Here is a 24,060-nt window from a genome sequence, read left to right as displayed (position 1 = left end):
TTGTGAACTGTTGCAGGATAGCTTAAAAAGATTTTTTGAGAATTCCGATTAACAGGTTTTGGCATTTACATTTGGTTTTGTTTCACTCTTTCGTCTCCTGGTCAGGTCTGTGCCTTTTCTATTTTGGAATGCCAGTATTATTTTTTCCTCTTCAGGTTTTGATTTTTTTTCTCAGATTTTTTGTAATGTTTTGTTATTTAGGTTAGAGGCTTCTTGCTAAATGGTGTGGCCACCAGAGGGCAGTCCAGCTCTCCAAACACCCGACACAGACAGGCTCTGGACACAAGTGCAGTAACAAAGAGGATTTTTATTCATGGGAAACTCTTTCCCAAATGTTTCCCACAGCACATGTACAATAAGTACAGCAAACACACAGCAACTCCTTGCCTCTTCTTCTCTTCCTTTCTCTCTCTCTCTACCTCCACTCCTCCCAGCAAGCTTCATCCTCCTTCCTCCCAAGTCTGGCTCCTGGAGCAGTGCCAGGCAGTTCCTTTTAAGTGATCCCTGGAAATATTTCCGATGTTCCAAATGATTGGCCCAGGAGCATTTCTAGGTTAGGCCGGAGCCCCATTAAGTAGGGTTTCGCTAGTCCCTGTGGCACCCTCTGGTGGAAACCACAGAACCCAACAGGGCTGAGTTGAAGAACTCCAATTCCCATGGTGCCCTGTGGGAATCTGTGGCACCACTACAACCCAGGAGGGCTGCCACCTGGTGATCCAGGAGAGATGATGTCCCATGTATACTATCTCTCCCGGTTCTCCTCTGCTGAGATCATCTTGGCCGAGCAAGGCTCACGGCCATCCTTCACAATGGTTATATAACTTCTGCCTGCTTTACCACAATCCTTTCAATATCCCTAAAATGATAACAGTTTACTTTGACTACTTAAATCTGTTAATATCATATTTGAGATTACATTTCTTATGTCCATTATTATTATTTTATTGTTACTTTTGTTAGAGTATCACTTTGCCATTTTGTTTCCTGCTTTTTATGGGAGCCTGCATGTAGTTGATAGAAATGGCACCTATTGATAGTCAGATGATGTGTAAATCACACGACATGGGATGTCATCTGTCATGCTATAAAGCATGGCAGTGCCATGAAGTGTCTAGAATCTGATCCAGAAAAATCAAAGGGAAAATGTAGTGTAGCTTTAGCCTGGAGGTTAATAGACCTTCTAACACTTGTAGAGAAAGAAAATCAAGACAAGAGCTGACTAGAAGGCAATAAGAGTTCATCTAGTATGAACCAGTTTATTGTAAATGTTTAAATGTATGGAAAAAATCTGAAACGGCTATACATGTAGGTGTATGAGATGTAGGTATGAGTGAAGCTCTGTCCTTTCCTTTAAAGCAGATCCATGCAGATGTGTACCTCAGGTCAAGTACCCGTTAGGAGAAAGCCAGTTTCAAGATGCCAAGCTAAATGTCATTGTCAATGCTCAGTAACACACACCACAAGACATCCTGAAAGCTGATACACCCATGAGAAATATGTGCAGAAAACGGAAACAAATACAAAGTGCTCATAGTACGCTGTGAAGCAGATTTCACAAATGCAGGATTTGCTTGATTCGAAGCCTGTCACCTAAGTCTCCACTCTCACCACTTTAGAAACACTGGATGAATCAGAGTTGATCCAAAGCCTATCATCCGGAAGCCTCCACTTTGGAATCGTTCGATGAATCAGACCTGACAAGCTGTGGTGGGCTGAATGGCTTGTTCCCATCAAAACGTTCCCTTCTGTTCCTATGAAATGAATGCAAGCTGACACTGTCTTCCTTCTCTCTGTTCATTAAGACTTTATGTTACTCTACAAGGGCTTTCAGTTGCCATCTGTCTTGGGTGGATTCCTTTTTTTATTCCAGGGGGATCGTTCTGCAGTATGAATAAGGCTCTTTGCCTTCAAATGGCATATTACACATAACAAATTTCTCTTCTTGAATAAAAGTCTCATTAGGCAAGGCAAGTTTTGCAGCAGCATTGACATTTTCACAAAATAAAACCTTTTGAAGAGTACATCAAGAGACAGCCAATTCAATAAAAGTCTAATATTTCCTGCACATTAAACATTCTCTCTGATTGTTTATTGTTCTTTATGCACAGAAGGGCTCAAAGCAAAGAAGAATTTTATTAGAAAAGAATTGCTGAGTTCCAGTATAGGCAGCCGACACAGTAATAAATTAAGCTGTCATTGTGAGTGCTGATATCTCCCTCAGTGCTTAGTTGGCAGCGTCCCTGCAGAAAGGTGCCATTCAGTGGGCTTGGTATTCTTTTCAGTGTCTGCTTCATGGGCGCACATGTGCATCTGCAGTTAAATGAAGACGTGAAGCCAAGAGAACGCCCTCTTTGTTTAACGGAATTGGTTAATGCCTTTCTCTCCAACCTTCCTATTATCTTTTACACTAGAAGATTTGTTTTCCAAAACAGTTCTGTTTTGGCATCCCTCATGCAGCTTGCAGTTTTCATGCAGCTCTTTGTGCTACTATAAGTAGCTCTCAGGGGAAAAAAGGTTGGTGACTCCTGGTATAAAGAAAGCTAATTGCTTGCTATGTCTGTATGGTTTTTTCTCGAAGTATTCCATTTGCCTCCCAAATCCCAAGGACATGAACGTTGGTTTGTCATTAATTTTGCTCTGTGATGTTCTGGCATTCGTTCAGCTCTGGTTCCTACCTCTTATCCAGTACTGTTGGATTTGGCTGTGGCTGCAGTCAACCCCGCAGTGTCTTCACCAAATGAAAGGATGGATGTTTTTTATCGTTTGTTCTAATGTGCGTCACACAGGTGCAGTAAAAAGTGATGCCACCTCGTAGCGCTTGGATCCCGTCTGAGTGCCATGTGCATGACACTGCTGCTGGGACTGGGTGACATTTCTCCAAGATCCTGACTGTGAAACAGATGTATGAACTTTTTTTTTTTCTGCTGTAAGTGGGTAAAGAGACCCATGAGATACATTAACTGACACGATTTATTATGTATTATTGAAAATGTGAAACCAATTGAAAATTATTATGCTCTTCATTAAGCCTGTTTCTTTTTTTCCTTAGGTTGAACAGTAGACACTAGTTCCCGGTTTCCAAAATGCATGACTAAAGCTCTAAATTTGTCATTTTACACATGACATCAAATCATTGTTCGTTAAAGCCACGTGCTGCTAATGTAAGTCCCAGCCCGCATTCCCTACAGCGATGTTAGAAGCCAAATCAGCATCAGCCTGGCTTCCGGACTTCTGATGTAGTCCACTGCAAGTGATCTGCAAAGCTTCCTGAAGTAATCTATTCCATAGTTTACACACTTCAGATGACCGCATTATCTACAAAGACACAGTTCACGCTCCACACCAGTGGCATTCTTGATAGCGTCATGCTGCACATCAGCAAGGGAGATGCTTTGTAGTCTCTGTGACTTCCATTTGATGTACAGGTTTAATCTTTCCGGAGGGAAATAAATGCAAGTAAAAATCATTCACCACTGTCTGCCATGCAACCTTTGGCTCGGCAGAGACTGCTGCTGCAGTGGATCTTGATTCTGATAGCATTTCTTGCCAGGGATGCCTGCAAAAGTTATTTCAGTTCCCCAGCAAATGTTCATCTCCTTGAAGATTAGTGTCGCAGGCAGCCAGGCCTCTGATGGCATTTCAAAGGTTTATTGCTGCATGCCCGGAAATTCCCACAGGGAGAATTTTTTTATGAAATAGAATTTTATTTATCCATAAAGATTGAAAGAATAACTGTAAAGAAAGAAGAAGTCCACCAAAGTCAAATAAAGAAAACAAGGTGCCCAGGGGTTCATTTCATTTCATTTCAACCAGCCTTCTGCTCATTCCCACATTTATACCAAATTTCTGAGGCTTTGCTTATAATTGAGTGAAATTTTTCTTGTTGGTAAGGATAGGCGCTTTCAGGGGTCAACTTCCTGACTCCTACACCCCGGTGAGTTCATGACACAACTTCACCAGTTTGAGAAGGAAAACAGGACCACCAGATAAGTGATGAGAGGGTTGTTTGTCCTCTTGGAGTAAACTCGAAAGGAGGATTCAAAATCAAGTCACACCCGAGCAGGAACACTTCCACCTACAGCACATTGTCTGTAATCTACTCTCTCTATATAAAATCCTAAGCCAAAAAGTGCAATCATTTTAGGTGATGTTTTTAATGTCTTTTTTTTGTCACGCTTTAAATCGGGCTTATTTTAAAACCTTTTAAAACCTTCATATAAATGTTTGGTATCATTCTTTTCAGAATTTATCGAACTTTAATGTGATATTATTAGATTTTCAAATTCTTATTCTGTTTTTAAATTATAAACTAAAATATCAAGAAAATCATTTGTATTTAGGTGATTTAGTTAGCTGAAAGTCGAGTTACGATGACCCATTGCATACTACTTTAGTTTTCATGTGATGTTTCCTGTTATTTAAATGAGTCATTTTTTAAAATAAGTTTTTTTTATCTATAAGAATGTCAGTTAAAACAAATGCATTATTTATTTAGTCTCTTATAAATACTCATTGAACATAGTGGACATCAGTTTAACGGGAATATTCCAATCGGTAAGAGAGTAAATATTTTATTCTCATTTCACGATTTTTACTCTGTTCAATAATAATTAATTTTTCTTTTACATATTGTGGCGAGCGGCTGGGGGCAGTACCCAGCCGGGACGCCTGGAAGGAGCGGAAGAGGGACTACGCCTCCTCTGGACCATGAGAGGGCAGCCGCAATGGTTGGTATGGGGACCACGAGAACAGAGCAGGGAAGCTCAACCCTATAGAGGCCTGTGGTCACCGCCAGGGGACGCCCAAATGCCTGAAGAGCCCTGGCCCTCAGCACTTCTGCCATACCTGGAAGTGCTGAGGGGAAGAAGACCAGGGACACCCGGAGTGCTTCCGGGTGCACAGCCAGCACTTCCACCACACTGGGGATTGCCGGCAGGCACTCATTGGGAAGCACCTGGAGCACATCCAGGTAGATGTAAAAGGGGCCACCTCTCTCCATTCGATAGCTGGAGTCGGGTGGAAGAAGACAAAGCCTGGAGGAGAGGAGAGGAGAGGAGAGGAGTGGAGGCGGTCAGAAGGAGAGGCATTGAGGAAAGAGGCCTGGACCAAAGGGTGTTTGGTGAGGGGCACTGTGTTGTGTGCGGTTTACCTTGTTGTAAATAATATTGTAAATAAACGTGTGGTGATTTAAATGATGTCTGCCTGTCTGTGGCCGGGCTGTTCCCCCACAATATTTATAGAATTTCGTGATTTTGGTCACAAGTGGGATGGTCTACCAGGCTGCAACTGGGGGTTGGGTGCCGAAGGCACCAGGGGGCTTGGCCCTCCTAGTTGTAATTATAAATCTTACTTTAGTTCTGCTCTTAAATGAAAGCCATTAAGGAGCTTTGAAATCTGCTTGTAATAAACCTGCCGTTTTACGTTAGAGAAGGACAGACACGAAATGAAAACAAGAAAATCAATGAAAAGTGACACGAGCTCATAGCAACCCACAATTTATGCTAGATATGGCACAACAACAAGTACTTTTATAAGCTTTCTTTTCTAGTACTTGGTGTTGCTTCTTAACCCTTATTTCTACAGGGCTATTCAAAATGAAAGAGCAGATTTCAAAAATGTATTTCAAACAAACTGTGTAAGATAGAAACACATTCCGCACATCACTGGATAGAGGAAAATTCAAAGTTTAAAAATTCAACTTCAAGAAGATTCAAATGACTTCATTTTCATGCAAGATGGTGCCCTGCTTCATTTTCACTTAGAGGTCCGCCGTTACCTGAACGACACCATTCCTAGATGATGGATTGAAAGAGGAGGACAATAAGATCTTGCTCATCGTCTAAGGCCTCCCAGGTCTCCAGACCTTACCCCCTGCCATTTTTATCTATGGGGGTACATTAAAGAAAGAGTGTTTGTTCCACCTATGCCCACTAATCTTCAAGATTTGCGACATTGAATTGAGGACGCTTGTGAATTCAGTAACTAGATAGATAGATAGATAGATAGATAGATAGATAGATAGATAGATAGATAGATAGATAGATAGATAGATAGATAGATAGATAGATAGATAGATAGATAGATAGATAGATAGATAGATAGATAGATAGATAGATAGATACTTTATTAATCCCAAGGGGAAATTCATATACTCCAGCAGCAGCATACTGGTACATAAAAACAATATTAAAGAGTAATAAAAATGCAGGTAAAAACAGACAACAACTTTGAATAATGTTAACGTTTACCCCCCGGGTGGAATTGAAGAGTCGCATAGTTTGGGGAGGAACGATCTCCTCAGTCTGTCAGTGGAGCAGGACAGTGACAGCAGTCTGTCGCTGAAGCTGCTCCTTTGTCTGGAGATGATCCTGTTTAGTGGATGCAGTGGATTCTCCATGATTGACAGGAGCCTGCTCAGTGCCCGTCGCTCTGCCACAGATGTCAAACTGTACAGCTCCGTGCCTACAATAGAGCCTGTCTTCCTCACCAGTTTGTCCAGGCATGAGGCGTCCCTCTTCTCTATGCTGCCTCCCCAGCACACCACTGCGTAGAAGAGGGCACTCGCCACAACCGTCTGATAGAACATCTGCAGCATCTTATTGCAGATGTTGAAGGACTCCAGTCTTCTAAGGAAGTATAGCCGGCTCTGTCCTTTCTTGCACAGAGAATCAGTATTGGCAGTCCAGTCCAATTTATCATCCAGCTGCACTCCCAGGTATTTATAGGTTTGCACCCTCTGCACACAGTCACCTCTGATGATCACGGGATCCAGGAGGGGCCTGGGCCTCCTAAAATCCACCACCAGCTCCTTGGTTTTGCTGGTGTTCAGGTTAACTAGGGACCAGTTAACTCATGTGTGGCAAGAAATGGTCTATTGTTTTGATGTTTGTTGTGCTACATGCAGTGCTCATGTTGAGTGCATGCAACCTCAAGGACCACAGGACCAAACTTTGAACTTTCCTCCATTCAGTGATGTGCGGAATGTGTTATACAGTTTGTTTGAAATTAATTTTTGAAATCTGCTCTTTCATTTTGAATAGCCCTGTATTTCTATAAGTATTGAACCTGACGCCCCAATCTCCCGCCTAGTGGCCTGTGCTGTCCCTGTAACCCTGAACTGGATTAAGTTCATTTGTGAATGCATGGTTGGATGGATAGATGCAGTAACAAATGTGACTATCATCCTAAGTTAACAACATTTATTTCTATAGCACATCTTATATATAAACATCTACGCGTGGAAGTGTATGTGTCTATCCGGCCCGGAAGTGAGAGGTGAAGTTGGGGTTAGGGCTCTGCGTCCGAGGAAACAGAAAACTCACTTAGCCACTAATAACACAAGCGAGGGCCAACACATCAGCAAAACGAAACTTCCAAAGAATGACAAATTCGCTTAGCCGGTAACATCATAAAAACGGTATCCCTTTTACTTTTCCTCTTGCCGCTAATGCACAAGAGAGGCGAGCACGTCGGCAAAACAAAACCTCAGAAGAAAGACAAAGTCGCTAAGTTGCTAATGCACAAGCGAGGCGAGCACTTCGGCAAAACGAATCCTCCTAGGAGAGAGATGCCCAAAGTAGTTCCTATCATTTACCTGACATCTCTACATTTCAGTTTTTTTCTGACAATTTCAATAGTTTCTAGGACCCCAGGCTTTTTACAGCATGGACTTACACAGCTAGTAGTCATACAACAACGTAGCTCAAAGTGTTTTACAAGATGACAAAAAGAAAGTTACATGAAAAGAAAAAGCATTAAGAATAGACAATAATATTTAAGTAACAACAAAAAAGGTAAGATCAGATGGTCGGGCAATTATAATTATAAGCCTGATATTCAATCAATCAATCAATCAGAAATGCTATCATGACTGCCATGGGGTCTGAAACTCTTCTCCAATTAATCTCTTTGTTGATTGACTCAACTTTGACTTTGTCTTTTTGCCTCCACAAAAGTCAAGTTGATGTACCTGTATGACTCATTCTGGTGGCTCTGCCCTTCTGGAAAACTGCTATAAATTCCGACCACTCACAGGACGTGGTGTTCATTCTTAGACCTGCAACAGATGGAGACAGAGCTCCTGTGATTTAACCAGTGCCAGTCAACTTTAGAGTCATAGCAGAGGATGTTTATTTATGCTCTTCTAACCTTTTCTTTGTTCACAATTAAAAGGGGCTACCGAGGTTGTGCTCCAGTTTTTGAACCCCTGGTTCTCTCTTCATCAGAAGCTTTAGAAATGTCATTGATAAATGATGCCCTTTCCAACACATGACACAGTTTTGTCAGCTTCTATTATCATCTGCGAATCCTTTTTCAATAATGTTCTTGCTGTTTGCACCTTTTTGATTGTTCAGATAGTTCTTTATTTCCACTGCCTTACTAGATTACATCTTTATTTCTTCACCACGGGGCCTGTTACATATTCCTATTTTGGGGAAATCTGCCACAACTTCTGATTATATAAAAAGAATGACTTTTAGGACCTTTAACCTGACAGTTTTTTTCTAGAAGAGGAGCAATTTGTCCTTCTTCTATTTCCAATGCAATGATTACACAACTTTTTGTCTAATTGCTGTTCATGGTTGTCATGAATGTGTGTCACAAAGGCTCAAAAATGGGTGCGGGCCTTCAAAAATCACACAATTAAAACCCTTCACCTAGGTCTGGTTCCCCAGAGTAGTCCTTATCACAGGCAGGCTTTAAACCTATACAAGCCCAAAAATGGGAATCAAAATGTTCACAAAATGCATACAAAACTAAGCAAAGTCCCTTTAAATTGAAATGTTTTTGCATGCTCCAAAAGGATTGCTAAAATAAAGGCAGGAGCATATGAGGGAGCCAAAATAGTTCTGCCTAAAAGGCAGCACCAGAAAGCAAGGAAATCCAATGACCTCCAGAATCATAACAGAATCATCAAACCAGACCAAGGGTCAAAATCAAGGAAATCCAAAAATCAACAAAAACATACAAACACACATAACAACATAAAAAATGTGATAAATGAGAGGAGATCATTCACTACATCCAAGCTAAAACAGTAGCAAAGCCAACCCAATATCTCCTCCAGATTCTTCTTAAAGGGTCTCAAAGTTTCTGCTTTAACTCCATGTCTCAGTAGCTTGTTCCAGAGACCCACAATGTTTTGAGTAAATTCTTTGCATCCTAAATGCACTCACCCTTAATTTCCACTGGTGTCCTCAAGTTCCTTATTCACAGTTTTGTTTGCCTTGATGCCTTTTGAGAATTTTGAAGACCTGGATATGGATCCTATGTAGTCTCCTCCTAGTCTCTGAGTTAGGACATGTCCTTAAATGCTGGGATGCGCCTGGTCGCTCTTCTCTGCACAGCTTCAAGTGCTGTTATGTCTTTATTGTAGTGTGGTAAGCAGAACTGCACACAATACTCCAGATGCTGTGACCTATAATCCGAGAATGTCTCAGTAGTTTTTTACAATTTAACTTAACATTTTACTTGCTGCTTTAATCCCTTTTGTGTGTTGTGTCACACACGTGCAATGGGGAGGCAGCTAAAGGGCCTGAAGAATAGTAGTACCACACCAGACCAGGGGGTGGCGAGCTGCACTAACTTTCTCTCTCAATCCTCTGCAGACCATTCACGGGAAATCCCACTAGGTCTCGGCGTGGCTGATGAGGTCACTTCCGGTACCGGTGCCACTAATGACATCAATTTCTGTCAGCCTTTAAAGCTGACATATTTTCCAACTCAAGTCAGTTCTGTTTTGGACTTCAACCTGAGCACAACTCAAAAATAATACCCATTTGCAGCCAGGGCAGATTATATGGGTGGCTGTCCCAAACTTTTGATGTCTCTTGGCTATCTTTGTTACAGTTGCTTAGTAAACAAAAACCTCTTAATCCTTTTCAGAGGTTGCTTCCTGTAGCACAGTGTCAACCATCTTGTATTTATAGTTGACTTTCATTTTGCCCACATGTAGCACTTTACACTTTTCTACATTAAACTGCATTTTCCAAGTGTTTGGCATTTCTCCAATTTGTGTATCATCTGTGAATTTCAGCAATTTACTAGTTATGCCAAAACCTACGTCATTAATATAAATCAGAAAAAGTAACCATACCATACCATACCATTTTTATTTGTTAAGCGCTTAAAAACACAGCATTACAACTGACCGAAGCGCTGTACAGTTAAAACAAGCAAGACTAAAAGCAAAATATTAAAAACAAACATTAAGAGAGAATTAAAACAGAGACACTAAAAAACAGGTCAGGGGACCCAATAAAACAGAGAAATAGCAAAAAGCAAGTGGAAATAAGACAGGTTAAGAATTAAAAGCCAATGTGAAGAAGTGCGTTTTTAGGTTTGATTTGAATGTGGTGACTGAAGCGGCTTGCCTAACCACTAAAGGTAAGGAGTTCCAGAGCCTGGGTGCACAGACAGAAAAAGCCCTTTCACCACGAGCTTTAAAATGTGCCTTGGGAACGGTTAGGAGCAGCTGATCTGCGGATCTAAGAACTCGAGGGGGATTGTGACGATGGAGCAAGACACTCAAGTAGGCAGGGGCTAGACCATTTAGTGCCTTATAGGTTAAGAGGAGTATCTTAAAATCAATTCTGAAGCTAACCGGCAGCCAGTGTAGGGTTTTTAAAATCGGTGTAATGTGTTGGCTTCTGCTGCTTCCAGTTAAAAGCCTTGCAGCCGCATTTTGAACCAATTGGAGTCTCGAAAGAGTGGCTTTACTAATACCATATAGGCAGGAATTAGAATAGTCGAGCCAGGACGTAATGAATGCATGGATTACTGATTCCAGGAGGTGGTAAGGCAGAATTGGTTTGAGTTTGGCAATTCGCCTGAGATGGAAAAAGCAGGATTTTACTGTACTGTTGACTTGAGCATCCATTTTCAGGACCATATCCATTTTGATTCCAAGATTGGAAACAGACGAAGTTACTGGAATGGGAAGAAAGTCGAGGCCAAGGGGTAGGGTCTGTTTGCGGTCGGGACTAAAAACAATGACCTCGGTTTTTGAATCGTTCAGGTGAAGGAAGTTTACAGCCAGCCAGTCCTTAATGTCAGATAAGCAGTTGAGAAGAGGTTTAGTGGAGTCAGTTGACTTGAGGGAGAAATAAATTTGGCAGTCATCAGCATATAGGTGATACAAGATTGCATGTTTTCTAAAAATTGCACCTAAAGGCAGGATGTAAATTGAAAAAAGTAGTGGCCCCAAAATGGAACCCTGGGGGACACCACATGGGAGTGGGACTGATTCAGATGAAAAATCGTCTAGCATGACTCTAAGAGTCCTGTTGCAGAAATATGACCTGAACCAGTCGAGGGCTAAGCCAGATACACCAGCCCAGGATTCGAGTCGGGAGATCATGATGTCGTGGTCGATTGTGTCGAAGGCAGCAGATAAATCGAGAAGAACCATAATCACGTAGAGTCCTGAGTCCAATGCCAAAAGGACATCATTTAGGACACGTAAATGCGCGGTTTCTGTGCTGTGTTGGGGCCTAAAGCCTGACTGAAAAAGGTCCATTACCTGATGGTCCTGTAGGTGGTGAATTAATTGCTCATAAACTACTTTTTCGAGTAATTTTGACAGGAAAGGTAGTTTGGAAATTGGACGAAGATTGGAGAAGACGGCAGGGTCAAGATCAGGTTTTTTCACGATTGGATGTACAACTGCGTGTTTGAAAGCACAAGGAACTGTAGCCGAAGATAGACTACTAGTTATGATCTTTAAGACATCATATCGAATCACAGGAAAGACATCTTTCAGCAGTCTGGACGGCACCACATCGTCCAGAGAGCCCGAAGGCTTCATTGAGGCGACGATTTTTTCCAGATGGGGGAGCGAAATGGGTTCAAAGCTGGTGAGGGAGCCGTGTACAGGAACGGCTAAATCAACAGAGCCAGAAGAAGAAATGGAGATCACACCCAGAACAGACCCTGAAGGGACTCCACTGATGACCTCGACCCCCATGAGGCATTCTCCTCATATCTGTATTCTTTGTCTACTTTAACCAACTTGAGATCCAGGTTTGTAGGTTACCTCTGATCCCTATGGCCCCTAGTCTTCATTGTGGGACTGCATCAAAGGCTTTATGAAAGTCTATTTTATGCTGGATGCTTTGCTTTTGTCATCTGTTGCAGTTGCCTGCTCAAAGAAATCTAAAAGATTGGTTTGGTAAGATCTTCCTCACATAAACTCATGCTGACTGTTATTTCATATATTAATTTCACACAGGTGCACATCTAACTCATTTCTTATTATAATTTTCATAACTTTGCATCATACCAAAGTCAGACTTATTGGTGCGCAATTGTCAGGATCTATTTTGTCTTCCTTTGTAAAGATTGGAGTCAACTGTCCAGTCGTCTTGCATTTCTCCTTTCTCCAGTGACTGCTCAAATATGCCTAATATAAGTTTATAGATGACATCTTTCATTTCTTTCAGAGCAACTGGTAAAATCCCATCAGGTTTGGGTTTTTTATTAGTTTTTAACACATCAGGGTCTGACTTTTCAGTTTTAAAAATCTTTCTTCCTTTATGAATACATACGTGCAATGGTTGCTTAGTTCATTTGCCAATTGTCTCTCATTTTCAATGATATCTCCTTTAGTGGCCCTGAGGTTTCTTATAATCTTCTTTACCGGAGTAGTACTCAAGTAACAAACAGTAGTTGCTGTTTGATTTGGTTTCTGTTTCTCTTTTGCTGTTTTGAATGCTTCTTTTAATCTTTTTACTGTAGTTTCTGGTATTCCTCTAAGTCAGAAGCATTTGGTGATTTTTAATTTTCTTGAAGTGTGATCTATTCATTGCTATTTTCTTAATAATGCTTTTATTTATCAATTGTGGCTGTTTTTTTTTAGTGTTCTTGTTTTATTGGTTTTAGGAATATACTTATTTTGAGCCTGGATAAGAATGTATCATTCATAGTTGTAGAGTGTTTACGTTCCCATTCTGTTTTCTTCTAAGTACCTACTCATCTGCATAACATTTGCTTTGTTCAAATTATAAATCTACATTTTAGTATACATTTGTGGGTTTTAAAAGATAATCTCAAATTTTAACATGTTGTGCTTGCTTAAAGTATGAATAAATTGTTATTTTATTACTCTGTCTTTATTGTTTCAAAAGATGAGATCCATTTCTGATGTTTTTTTTTCCTTATTTCCAGTTTAACTATGAAGCCATTTGTTATACGAGTTCGGTTTGATTATATTCAATGTTATATTCTTCAGATAAAATAAATAAAAATTTAAGAAAAAGAAAAGGTAATATGGGCAGCACTGTGGCGCAGTGGGTAGCACTGCTGCCTCGCAGTTAGGAGACCCGGGTTCGCTTCCCAGGTCCTCCCTGCGTGGAGTTTGCATGTTCTCCGGGTACTCCAGTTTCCTCCCACAGTCCAAAGACATGCAGGTTAGGTGGATTGGCGATCCTAAATTGTCCCTAGTGTGTGCTTGGTGTGTGGGTGTGTGCGAGCGCACCCTGCGGTGAGCTGGCGCCCTGCCCAGGGTTTGTTTCCTGCCTTGCGCCCTTTGTTGGCTGGGATTGGCTCCACCAGACCCCCGTGACCATGTAATTAGGATATAGCGGGTTGGATAATGGATGGATGGAAAAGGTAATATCCAGACAGGCATTACCATGTGTTGGGATCGAAAGAAGCACAATGAAAATAATGAGAGCAAATCCTCAATGGTGAAGCAGCCATGTCATTGATTTCTTTTCCTTAAATAGCAGTGGGGCTGTTCCCACGCTGCAGCATTGAGGGGTCCCGTCCCTCTGGGCTTCACATCCAAAGCACAAAGAACCATAAATTAAAAAGTGGACAATAAAAAGCAAACATACAGAAATACAAAATGATCAATAAAGAAAAATATCATCAAAATATACAACATTAAACAAAAAATAAAAAAACAAAAGTCAATAATATTTAAGAGATAGCAAAATAATTTAAAAAACAGAAACCACATTTGACTTGGGCATAAGACCTCAGGTAGACCATGGCAATGGTGTCTCTACTTGTTTTGCTCATAGGAGTTAGTTACAGTAGGCAGGTGCTCATTTCTGGGTTCCAAAGAGTTTGTTGAGTGAAGCAACTTCAATATGTTGAGTCGAAGTGTTTAACCCTGAAACCACCGGAACTGGCTAAAGTTGGTTTCCAGTGCAATTTGCCAGCACGCCAGAGCCGAGTATATTCGGCGACGTACATCCATTGAACTCTGCAACCGGCTAAAGTTGTTTCCCCGTGCAATTTTCCAGCATGCCAGAGCTGATCAGTCAGTGCCATACATTCATCGAGCAGCCATTTCATGACCACTGTCGGCCCCTGCAGCACTGCAGCCTCACTGTCCCTGGGATTGAGCTGCTGCACCAGACTAGCCTGCCAGCATCAGCGTCGGCCAATTCAAGCACATTTGGCTCAGTGATTTACTGAATTTCATCAATAATCAGTATATATCCATCCATCCATTTTCTAACCCGCTGAATCCGAACACAGGGTTACGGGGGTCTGCTGGAGCCAATCCCAGCCAACACAGGGCACAAGGCAGGAACCAATCCCGGGCAGGGTGCCAACCTACCACAGGACACACACAAACACACCCACACACCAAGCACACACTAGGGCCAATTTAGAATCGCCAATCCACCTAACCTGCATGTCTTTGGACTGTGGGAGGAAACCAGAGCGCCCGGAGGAAACCCACGCAGACACAGGGAGAACATGCAAACTCCACGCAGGGAGGACCCGCGAAGCGAACCCAGGTCCTCAGGTCTCCCAACTGCGAGGCAGCAGCGCTACCCACTGCGCCACCCATCATTATATATAATAATTGTAATTATATTGTACATATAATAATAGATTGTTCCAGTAATTTTTAAATAGTTTTTACAGTCCATTGGCAGTGTGTAAAATGATCAGTGTTGCAGTAATTGTGATGCTCTTTGCATGAAAAAAAATATATGTTCCATTAAAATTTCACATTTTCTTTGTGAATTGTGATGTTTACTTAATAAGTGCAGCAAAAATGTATTTGATGTCCAGGGGTGCATTAACCCCCAAATATGTGTCAGTTTAAGGGTTAAGGCCAAGCTAGGGTGCAGCACCACCTGTTTGGCTTTTTCCTTTTCTTTTCTCTACCTAAGATGTTTCCCCAGACCACTGCTTGTTGCGGTGGGTATGCCCAATGGCGCACATATTCAATGTACCATTAACTTATTTTAGGAAAATTGCATGGGTGTCAGAATTTCTCTGAATCTATGGATGGTGGCTTTATTTATTTGTTTATTTATGACTATCATCACAGCAGAAAAGAAACTGGTGAAAAACGCTAATGGAAAATAGAAGAAATGAGTACAGAAGAAAACACAAGAAAAAAAACTAGTAACAAGCACCCATAGTAAAGTCCCAAACAAGAAGACACTGAACAAGAGTCCAGGTAAGAGGACACAAATGCGAATTCTAACAGGCAAACCAATTTCAGGTGAATGTTTTGTGCCTTTCAGTTGCCAAGCTTTAGTGGACAAGGAACATGGACATAGTCTAGAAGAGCCAACAATAAAATATGGACAAGGGCACAAGATATCACACATCAAATTCCATTGTGGATGCTCGCCATCCTTTTACATACTTGATAGATAGATAGATAGATAGATAGATAGATAGATAGATAGATAGATAGATAGATAGATAGATAGATAGATAGATAGATAGATACTTTATTAATCCCAAGGGGAAATTCACTAAAGAACATGTGTGTGGAGGCCACCTGACAGAAGTCTGTTTTATGTATCCCTTCATGCACTGGTGATAGAGCCAATGCAAAATGGAATCAGCTGACAATGAGAGAATTGGTGATAAAGGAGGAAGGCAGTGCTGCAAGTATTGATTAGTCAGGCCCAAGACAACTAGAGGATCCTTGACATCCTTTCAGGCTTGGTGGATTAACTGGCATAAGTGCAATTTGAAGTAAGACTTGAACCATTTGTGTGATACAAGACCAACTGAAAATATTTAGATGCTCTGTGTTAGGTTCTGTTAGGGTTTGACTTCCTTTTTTGTGTTATTACTTGTGAGCTTTCCTAAGTATTAACAAAGACCTTTTTGGGCTGAGGCTCTAGCCCTAGGCAGCCCCTTGTTGCTGTAGCTGGCCCCGGGTTCCTCCTGTCTGTATCAATTACTGGGCCATGATTGGCTAATGGATTTAAGCATGCATGTAGCCAAGCCTTCTAAGTGCTTTATGACATTTTGCTATTCTTTTGCTTTTTGCCTGTTGTCTGCATTGTTCTGTTGAGTACCTTTTGCTTTCCTTGCATTGTTTATAACCTCCTGTTTTTGACTTTTCTTTCCATGTTCTACTTTCAGCTGATCTTGAGTTACACTTTCTCAATGGCTTGGATAGTCTGATGAGCTTAACTGGCTTCCTTGGGATGCCCTAGTTAAATTTCAGCCAATTTCCTCCAATGGCTTTGGATAAATTCCTTGATTTACATGTTCATTGTTCATTTTTTATTCTTTCTTTTGCATTAATTACATTTCTGTTTGTTTGCATTTTTCTATACAGTATGTCTTGGTTCCATTCCTTGTGTTTTATGTGGGGCTTCCCAAGAGGTGGGGCAGTCCAATGGGAAACCCACAGTCCCTTGCGGTTCATTTGATTGTGTGTGGGAGTGGTGTGTGTTTCTTTGTGATTTTGCTGTACTTTGTTATTTGTTGCATTTCATGACTTCATGATTTCGTTTTGACTTCACTTTCTAGATTGTGTATTAGGACTTTGTTAACTTGGATTGCCTTTTGTTTTAGGCAACACTTTTTTTTTTACTTGTGTGCTCCACTGAGCTTATTTTTTGCTCAGAGCACTTTTGTAAAAAATTTAATCCTTTCATTTTATAAAGATGCTGTGTTTGCCTGTGCCGTCTGTGTTGATGGCAATATCCCCCTCTACGGGGCAGTTTTGGGATATTTTGGTACATTGGAACTCTGAAGAATCATAACAGCGCTGAGAGTTTGAACACATCAGAAGGAACATGTGTGTGGAGGCCACCTGACAGAAGTCTGTTTTATGTATCCCTTCATGCACTGGTGTATTCACTTGAGTAGCCACTGCCATTCCTGGGATGAAGATGTCATTACTATGAAAGGGAAAACGCACTTTAGCATGTACTGTCACAGTATCTATCTTTTGTAAGTCCAAGTTCCATTAGTTAAATCCTGCGGAATTTGTTTTAAGGAGAAAGTGAAATAATTGCAAAAAAAGAGAACATGTTTTTTAATCCCAACATAAGAAATTCAATTTCAGAAATCGATTTTACACTGTTTAGAGACTTTATTTACTTTCGCTCTTACAGTCTGATGAACAGTAATCACCATTCTTCTTATTGACTGGATAAGACCTTATGATTTGACCTCTGCTGATCAAAAATAAAAATCATTACCACCCTAAATGATTGGTCATCTTATGTTACATTTGCAACACTCTGTGACTGTGGAGCCATTACAAAGTAGCCAGAATTCTAATATCATTCAGCGTTAGAGGTAAAGGTGAGCTAGAATATGCAAACAGTGAAATAGCAATTATGCTTTAAACTTGCACTTTATTGAAGTTTATATTTGTGAAGAAGTCGATAAGCTCCCTAAAGGGAAAGAGGTTGCTATGGAGGTACTTAAAGACTAGGGAATTGCTAATGGAGAAGTACTGCTTGGATTAAATAGGCTGAAATGTAATTCTGGGGATCTACTAAACGCTAGGCGAGCTAGGTGAGCTTGAGGACGCTGCTGCTGCTTGCACGCGTACTTTAAGTAAATCTGGACGATTTACCTAAATTTCCAGTGTCTGGTTTTGCTGTGTTGTGGGTCGATGGAAGAAGGATGTTAAAAATAAAAATTCTTTACATTCTGATGCTGTTGCAAAGGTGCAAAAAATAAAATAAAATAAAACTGAAGCAGAAACAGAGAATGGTGAGACAGTATGTGATACCTTTAAATGTATCATGTGATTACAATGAGGAATGTTTTGTCTTTGCGAGAAGTGGATGAAGAAAAGCAAGACATTTGTATGCCAGCATTTAAGTTTGATGATTTGCTTCACCTCATTGAACCATTCATCAAACATCAAAAGCACGCAGATTGATCCTGTTGGAGCTGCAAGCCTATCGTCACATGTTCACAGTAAACACCCATGTTAATGTCACATACCAAAACTTTAACACACACACCACCCATATTTTTTCTAGTACTGCAACTCACACATGCATTATGTTAATTTCTGATGATAATACACTGAATTAGAACCAGAAGTCCAGTTGCACCTTCTGGCGGTACCCATGGACCCTGACAGGGCTACACTTCCATATGCCAATTCCCATGTCACACTGCAAGTGTCCTAACTGGCATCAGCCTAGAGCAGCATTTCTCAACCTTTAAGTATTTGTGACCCGAGTTTTTATAACAGTTTTAATCGCGCCCCCCTAAGGTTTTTTTGAAAGGAGCCCACTAATACCAATTTGTTCTTTTTTAAATAATGATGTATCATAGAAGCATATTTTATTATACCTACTTAACTTTTATCGACATTTATCTAACTCTATATTTATTTTTCTGGTATCAGAATGTAGTTTAAGTTAATTTGTTTTGGTTTCAATAGATGTATTTTTCATATTTTTGATTCTTGTTTTCTTTTTTTCACATCTTCACGCCCGCCTTTTTGTTACTTCATGCCCCCCTAGGGGGGCCCGCCCCACAGATTGAGAACCACTGGCCTAGAGGAACACTGCCCCCTGCCCTGGGGAATGAACTGCTTCCAGAAATCTGCCTTCACACAGTCCTCCCTCCATAGCACAGATCCAGTATAATGGGTTCAAATCCTTCTCCCAGTTATTGTCCACATGGATTTTGCCCCAGAAATGTCCTCCTATATTGCAAAAGTCGTGCAGGTTAGGTTAAAGGGGAGCCTCTAAATGAGCCCTTTGATGGACTGCAATTAATGTTCCCATAATAGGTTGGGTTCCGCTGGAGCTGAATTTTCCTGTCCATTACTGCTTTGGCTGTCAAAGTGGGGTTAAACTTTAGAGAAAGTGAAAATCTGTTGGAGGCTTGCAGTAAAATAACAGAGTGGAGCAACTGAAGGTAGGGTGTGGAGTGAACTAATGGCCTCGATTTGGCATTCTTGAGTACACGTCAATTCTTAGTAACTGTGCTGGCCCATCTCATTTACTGCACAAGGCACAGCCTTTCACAGGGTTCTTTCATTTTTATATTATTACTTTTGGTATTCAGGAATTACCCTTTCCTGACATTGCTTTATTCAAGGGGTGCTCAGCTCTTATCCTGAAAGCCTGGATTGGTTACAGTTATTCATTTCAACTATTTTCTTTATTTAACACCAGCCTTGTTGTATAAAATGGCCCCATAGAATTTTTACTTTTCATGGAAGTTTAGAAAGACGCTCAGTGGTGTGTTTGGCAATGCTGAATTGTGGATTCAGTGTCCTTGGTTTAAATTTCATGCCCAGTGACAGTTTGTGTGCAGTTTTCATGTTTGCCTTTCGTGATGTTACTTTACTCTGAGCCCTTTGGTTTACATCCCCAGGATGTGAGTTTTTCGTTGATTTGTGTTTCCACATTGGCAGAGTGTGGATATGTGCGTGACTAGGACCTGTGATGTCCTGGCACTATATCACACAGCTGCTGTGATTTTAGGTACATGGAAGCCTCATTTTTTTTTTCAAATATCCTGCATGCATGCCTGGGAAACTTCTACAAGGCCCAATTAATACCATAGCAGGAGGGTATGGCAAGACATGATAGCATTTAATTCCTTCAATTTTATATATCTGCTTTCAAAATATCCATCCATCCATTTATCCAACCCGCTGGATCCGAACACAGTGTCACAGGGGTCTGCTGGAGCCAATCCCAGCCAACACAGGGCACAAGGCAGAGAACCAGTCCTGGGCAGGGCGCCAACACACCACAGGACAGACACACACACACACCCACACACCAAGCACACACTAGGGCCAATGTAGAATCGCCACTCGACCCAACCTGCATGTCTTTGGAATGTGGGAGGAAACCCACGCAGAGACAGGGAGAAAATGCAAACTCCATGCAGGGAGGACTGCTTTCAAAACATTGAATTTTAAATTTGACATTAGTACTTAGAAATTTGATTTTGAACATTTACTATTTGACATCAAATTTTTGCAATTTGATATCAACTCTTGCAAATTTGATATCGAGCTTTGAAATTTGATATCAACTGTTATATTATTTGATATCAATAGAGAATGATTAAATGCTAAATTGGCTTACAGCATGTATGACGTTTGTAGATTTTGTTATAAAATGTTGTACGTTTGATATCAATGTTTTTAAATTAGATATTAAGCTTATGAAATCAGATATCAAGTTTCTAAAATTTGATATGAAACATTTCAAAATTTGATATAGAAATTTTGAAATCTGATAACATTGTTCCTAAATTTGATATCAAGATTTTAAAAATGGAAATCAACATTGTAATATTTCATACCAGTAATGGCGCACTGCTATAACAATAACGTGCAGTGAATCCACTTGACTTGAACATTCCTAGTTTTTATTTTCTTTCTCTGTACGTTTACCATTTGTCTGCTCAGAGGTTGATGTGCTTGCTTCTTCCTGAGCAGATCTTCTTTTCTCCACCCTAGCGACCCACTTCTTCTCTTCTTTCGTCGGCGTCTTTTCACGTTAAAACTGATCAAGTGAGTGTTTGTGTTGCAATTACTTAGTAGGTTTTCTTTAATTTTTCACTTAAACTGGCACTTAAGTCTTCAATCTTCCTCAAGAATGATTTAAGATATGAAGACGTAGGGGAAGTGACGGCAAAGGTGGTATGGATGAGAACGGCGCCCTTACACATGCCCTGCTGGCTACTGCCGAGGGTTTTTTCTACAATAAAATAAAATAAAAATAAAAAGAGGAATAACCTTGAAGGTCAATCATTACCCCAAAAGCACATAGTAGATGTCACGTAGTATTTGTGTACCACATTTCAGGTCAATTGGTCAAATGGTTTGCGAGCTACAGGTGATTTAAAATCCTGGACAGACAAACGGACAGCCATGGTAGCGTATTATATAAGAAGATCAAGCTTTTAAATGAGATACCAAGGTTATTAAATTTGATATCAAGCATTTTAAATTCAAAATCAGTTTTTAAAAATTGTATGTCATGATTTTGAAAAATAATATTAAGCCTTTCAAATTTCATATCAAGTTTCTGAATGTTGATACCGGCTTTTGAAATTTGATATCATGAGTCTGAAATATGATATCAAGCCTTTCAAATTTGATATCAAGTTTCCAAATTTTGATATTGTCTTTTCAAAATTAGATATCGTGTGCTCTTAAAATAGTACTGGTCACTGTTATACAAATGTTTTATTTCTACAAAAAAATAGTAAATTCACAAAACAGACCACAATACAAAGAACGCTTGGCATGGATAAATAAAAAAATATTATTTTGTGGGCAGAACTTGATATCAAAAATGTGATATTGAATTTTTGTAATTGGATGTCACATTAATGAAATTTGATATCAAGTTTATTAAATTTGATATGACACTTTTAAAATTTTGTAGCGGGGCTACATAGTTATAGTGTTGTCAAATGTTAGTACTATGTGCGTCTTGTTTCCATCGTCCCGTTTGCTGTTTATGTGTGTGTCAGTGAATGCCGTCCCCATAAAGGAGGACGGATGGTGGAAGGAGACCGCAGCCCCAAACCTGGAAAACACCTGTTCACTATCAATTAATTACATCCATCACAGGACTATTTAAGCAATCAGGAGGGAACAGCCAAGGGAGAAAGGAGAGGAGAAAGAAGGAGACCAATTTTTTCACAACCATGGATCAACTTACCTGCTGTTTTTTCACATCGCGCTTTTACAATAGTTTGTTTTTCATTCCACCGGACTGTCTTCCATCCCTCATCTGCTGAGACCCCGGGGTCGGATCGTCATCCATCACGCGCCGAGGAATCACGGTAAGGTTGCTCCAATTTCCGGGAAAATCAAACAACTCACTTATCTCTAGTTCAGTCATCCGTATTCAGGACAGTTTTTATAACCGGACTCAAATTCACAATCATTCATTCCGTATATCATTCATTGTTGTTATTCATTGTTTGTTATATGTTACAGGAGCAAGGGAAGGTTTGTTGTATTTATATATGGTGGTGTCTCATTGTTGCTGTGGTGGAGGGATATTTATATTTATTTCTATTTTGCATTTGTCTTGTTATTTCATTTAATACAATTAATCAGTTTAATTTTACATACCTGCTTTTCTGTTGTGCTTATATTTACACCGTCGATTGTGGGGAAAAGTTTAATTTGTTAGAGGTACGGCTTGACAGTTAGATTCAAACTCGGTAAATTATCCAGGCCACAGGTCTTGGAGGTGTAGCTGCCGGCTGGGTAAGGGGTTGGCCGTTACAATTTAATACCATGCTTTTAAAATTCGATATCAACATCCTCATACTTGATATCAAATTTCAGAAGCTTGATATCAAATTTCATAAATGTGATAACAAAATGACAAAATATGACATGAGAGTTTAAAATCAACAAACATTTAAGCTCTCTTTTTTGAAATAGTTTCAGAATGCTGATATCAAAATTGGGAAAACTGCTATTGTATTTTAAACGAGTGATATCAAATTTCAAAAGCTTGATAACAAATTTCCAAGTGTGGATATCAGTTTTTCTACAGTCAGTCATTGTTTACAGTTAATATCAAAAACGTAACTCTTGATACCATATTTGAAACCACTGATATCAGCTTTGTAACTGGTGATATCAAGGAAAATGGATTGAATATTTAAACGGCCTGCCATAGGAGGGTGCAAGGCAGCCAGCTATGTTTGTTTCCTCTATAGCGCAGTGCTGTCACCTAAAGACAACAGCTAGCCCTGTCCCTGCTGGGTGTCGGAAGTGCCACCCCTTCTGGAAGGCTGATATAAACAGAGACCCCGGAGATGGAGGTTGCCTTTTGACCCTTAATAACACATCCTGGCATAGATACCAGCCAACCCATGTCATCTGTTACTATATATAATATATTGTGGCAGGCGGCTGGGAATCAGACCCAGCCGGGATGCCTGGAAGGACCGGGATGCGAACTGTACATCCCCTGGGCCACGAGGGGGCAACCGCCCTGGTTAGTGTGAGGACCACGGTAACGGAGCATGGAGGCTCAACCCCATTGAGGCTTCATAGAACCCGGGATGTCTGCACTTCCGCCATACCCGGGAGTGCTGGTGGAGGACCTTCCAGGGAAAACCCGGAGTACTTCCGAGTGCTCATACGGCACTTCTGCCACACCAGGAAGTGCCGCCGGAAGGATGTCGGGAAGCACCTGGTGAATATAAAAGGGGCTGCCTCCCTCTAGTCGACAGCTGGAGTCGGGAGAAAGAGGACATAGCTCGGTGGAGAGAAGTGGAGGCGGTGCAGGACCATTGGGGGGCCTGTGAAGAGGTTGTTTGGCGCAGGGACACTGTGTGTTGTGTGGACAAATTTTAAATAAACGTGTGCTTTTAGGAACCATTGGTGTGTGCCTGTCTATGTTCTGGGGCTGAGCTTCCACTAATATTTTATATATTTATATATATTGTGTGTTGTGTTCACCAGAGGGCATACCAGCACCCCAAATCCTAGGCACAACTACAAAAGGACTTTCCTCGGTTCAATCGTAGGTTAATTTTATTGGTAAACAGTACCTTGTAGTGCACAATTCAATCCTTTTTAATCCATTTCCTTCCTCTTCTCTTCTCCTACACTCTTCCCAGACAAGTATTCTCCAGCTCCTATCCCAACTTCAAGTGCAGAGCTCTCTTTTACCTCTGGATCTAGAAGTACTTTTAATGCTTAATCTATTGCATCTAGGATGTACTTCTGGGTTAGACAGGACTACAGCGGCCCTTGTATTGTCACTATCTGAGAGCTCCCCATGGTGGCCTCCTACAAAAACTGAAAGGGCCAGCCCATGGGACCACGACTCTCATGCTGCCCTGCAGGTATCTATAATGGAG

The sequence above is a fragment of the Erpetoichthys calabaricus genome, chromosome 10 (genome assembly GCF_900747795.2).
Source record: "Erpetoichthys calabaricus chromosome 10, fErpCal1.3, whole genome shotgun sequence".
Classification (NCBI taxonomy): Eukaryota; Metazoa; Chordata; class Cladistia; order Polypteriformes; family Polypteridae; genus Erpetoichthys; species Erpetoichthys calabaricus.
The sequence above is the reverse complement of the archived record's forward strand: the minus strand, read 5'-3'. Positions refer to the sequence as shown.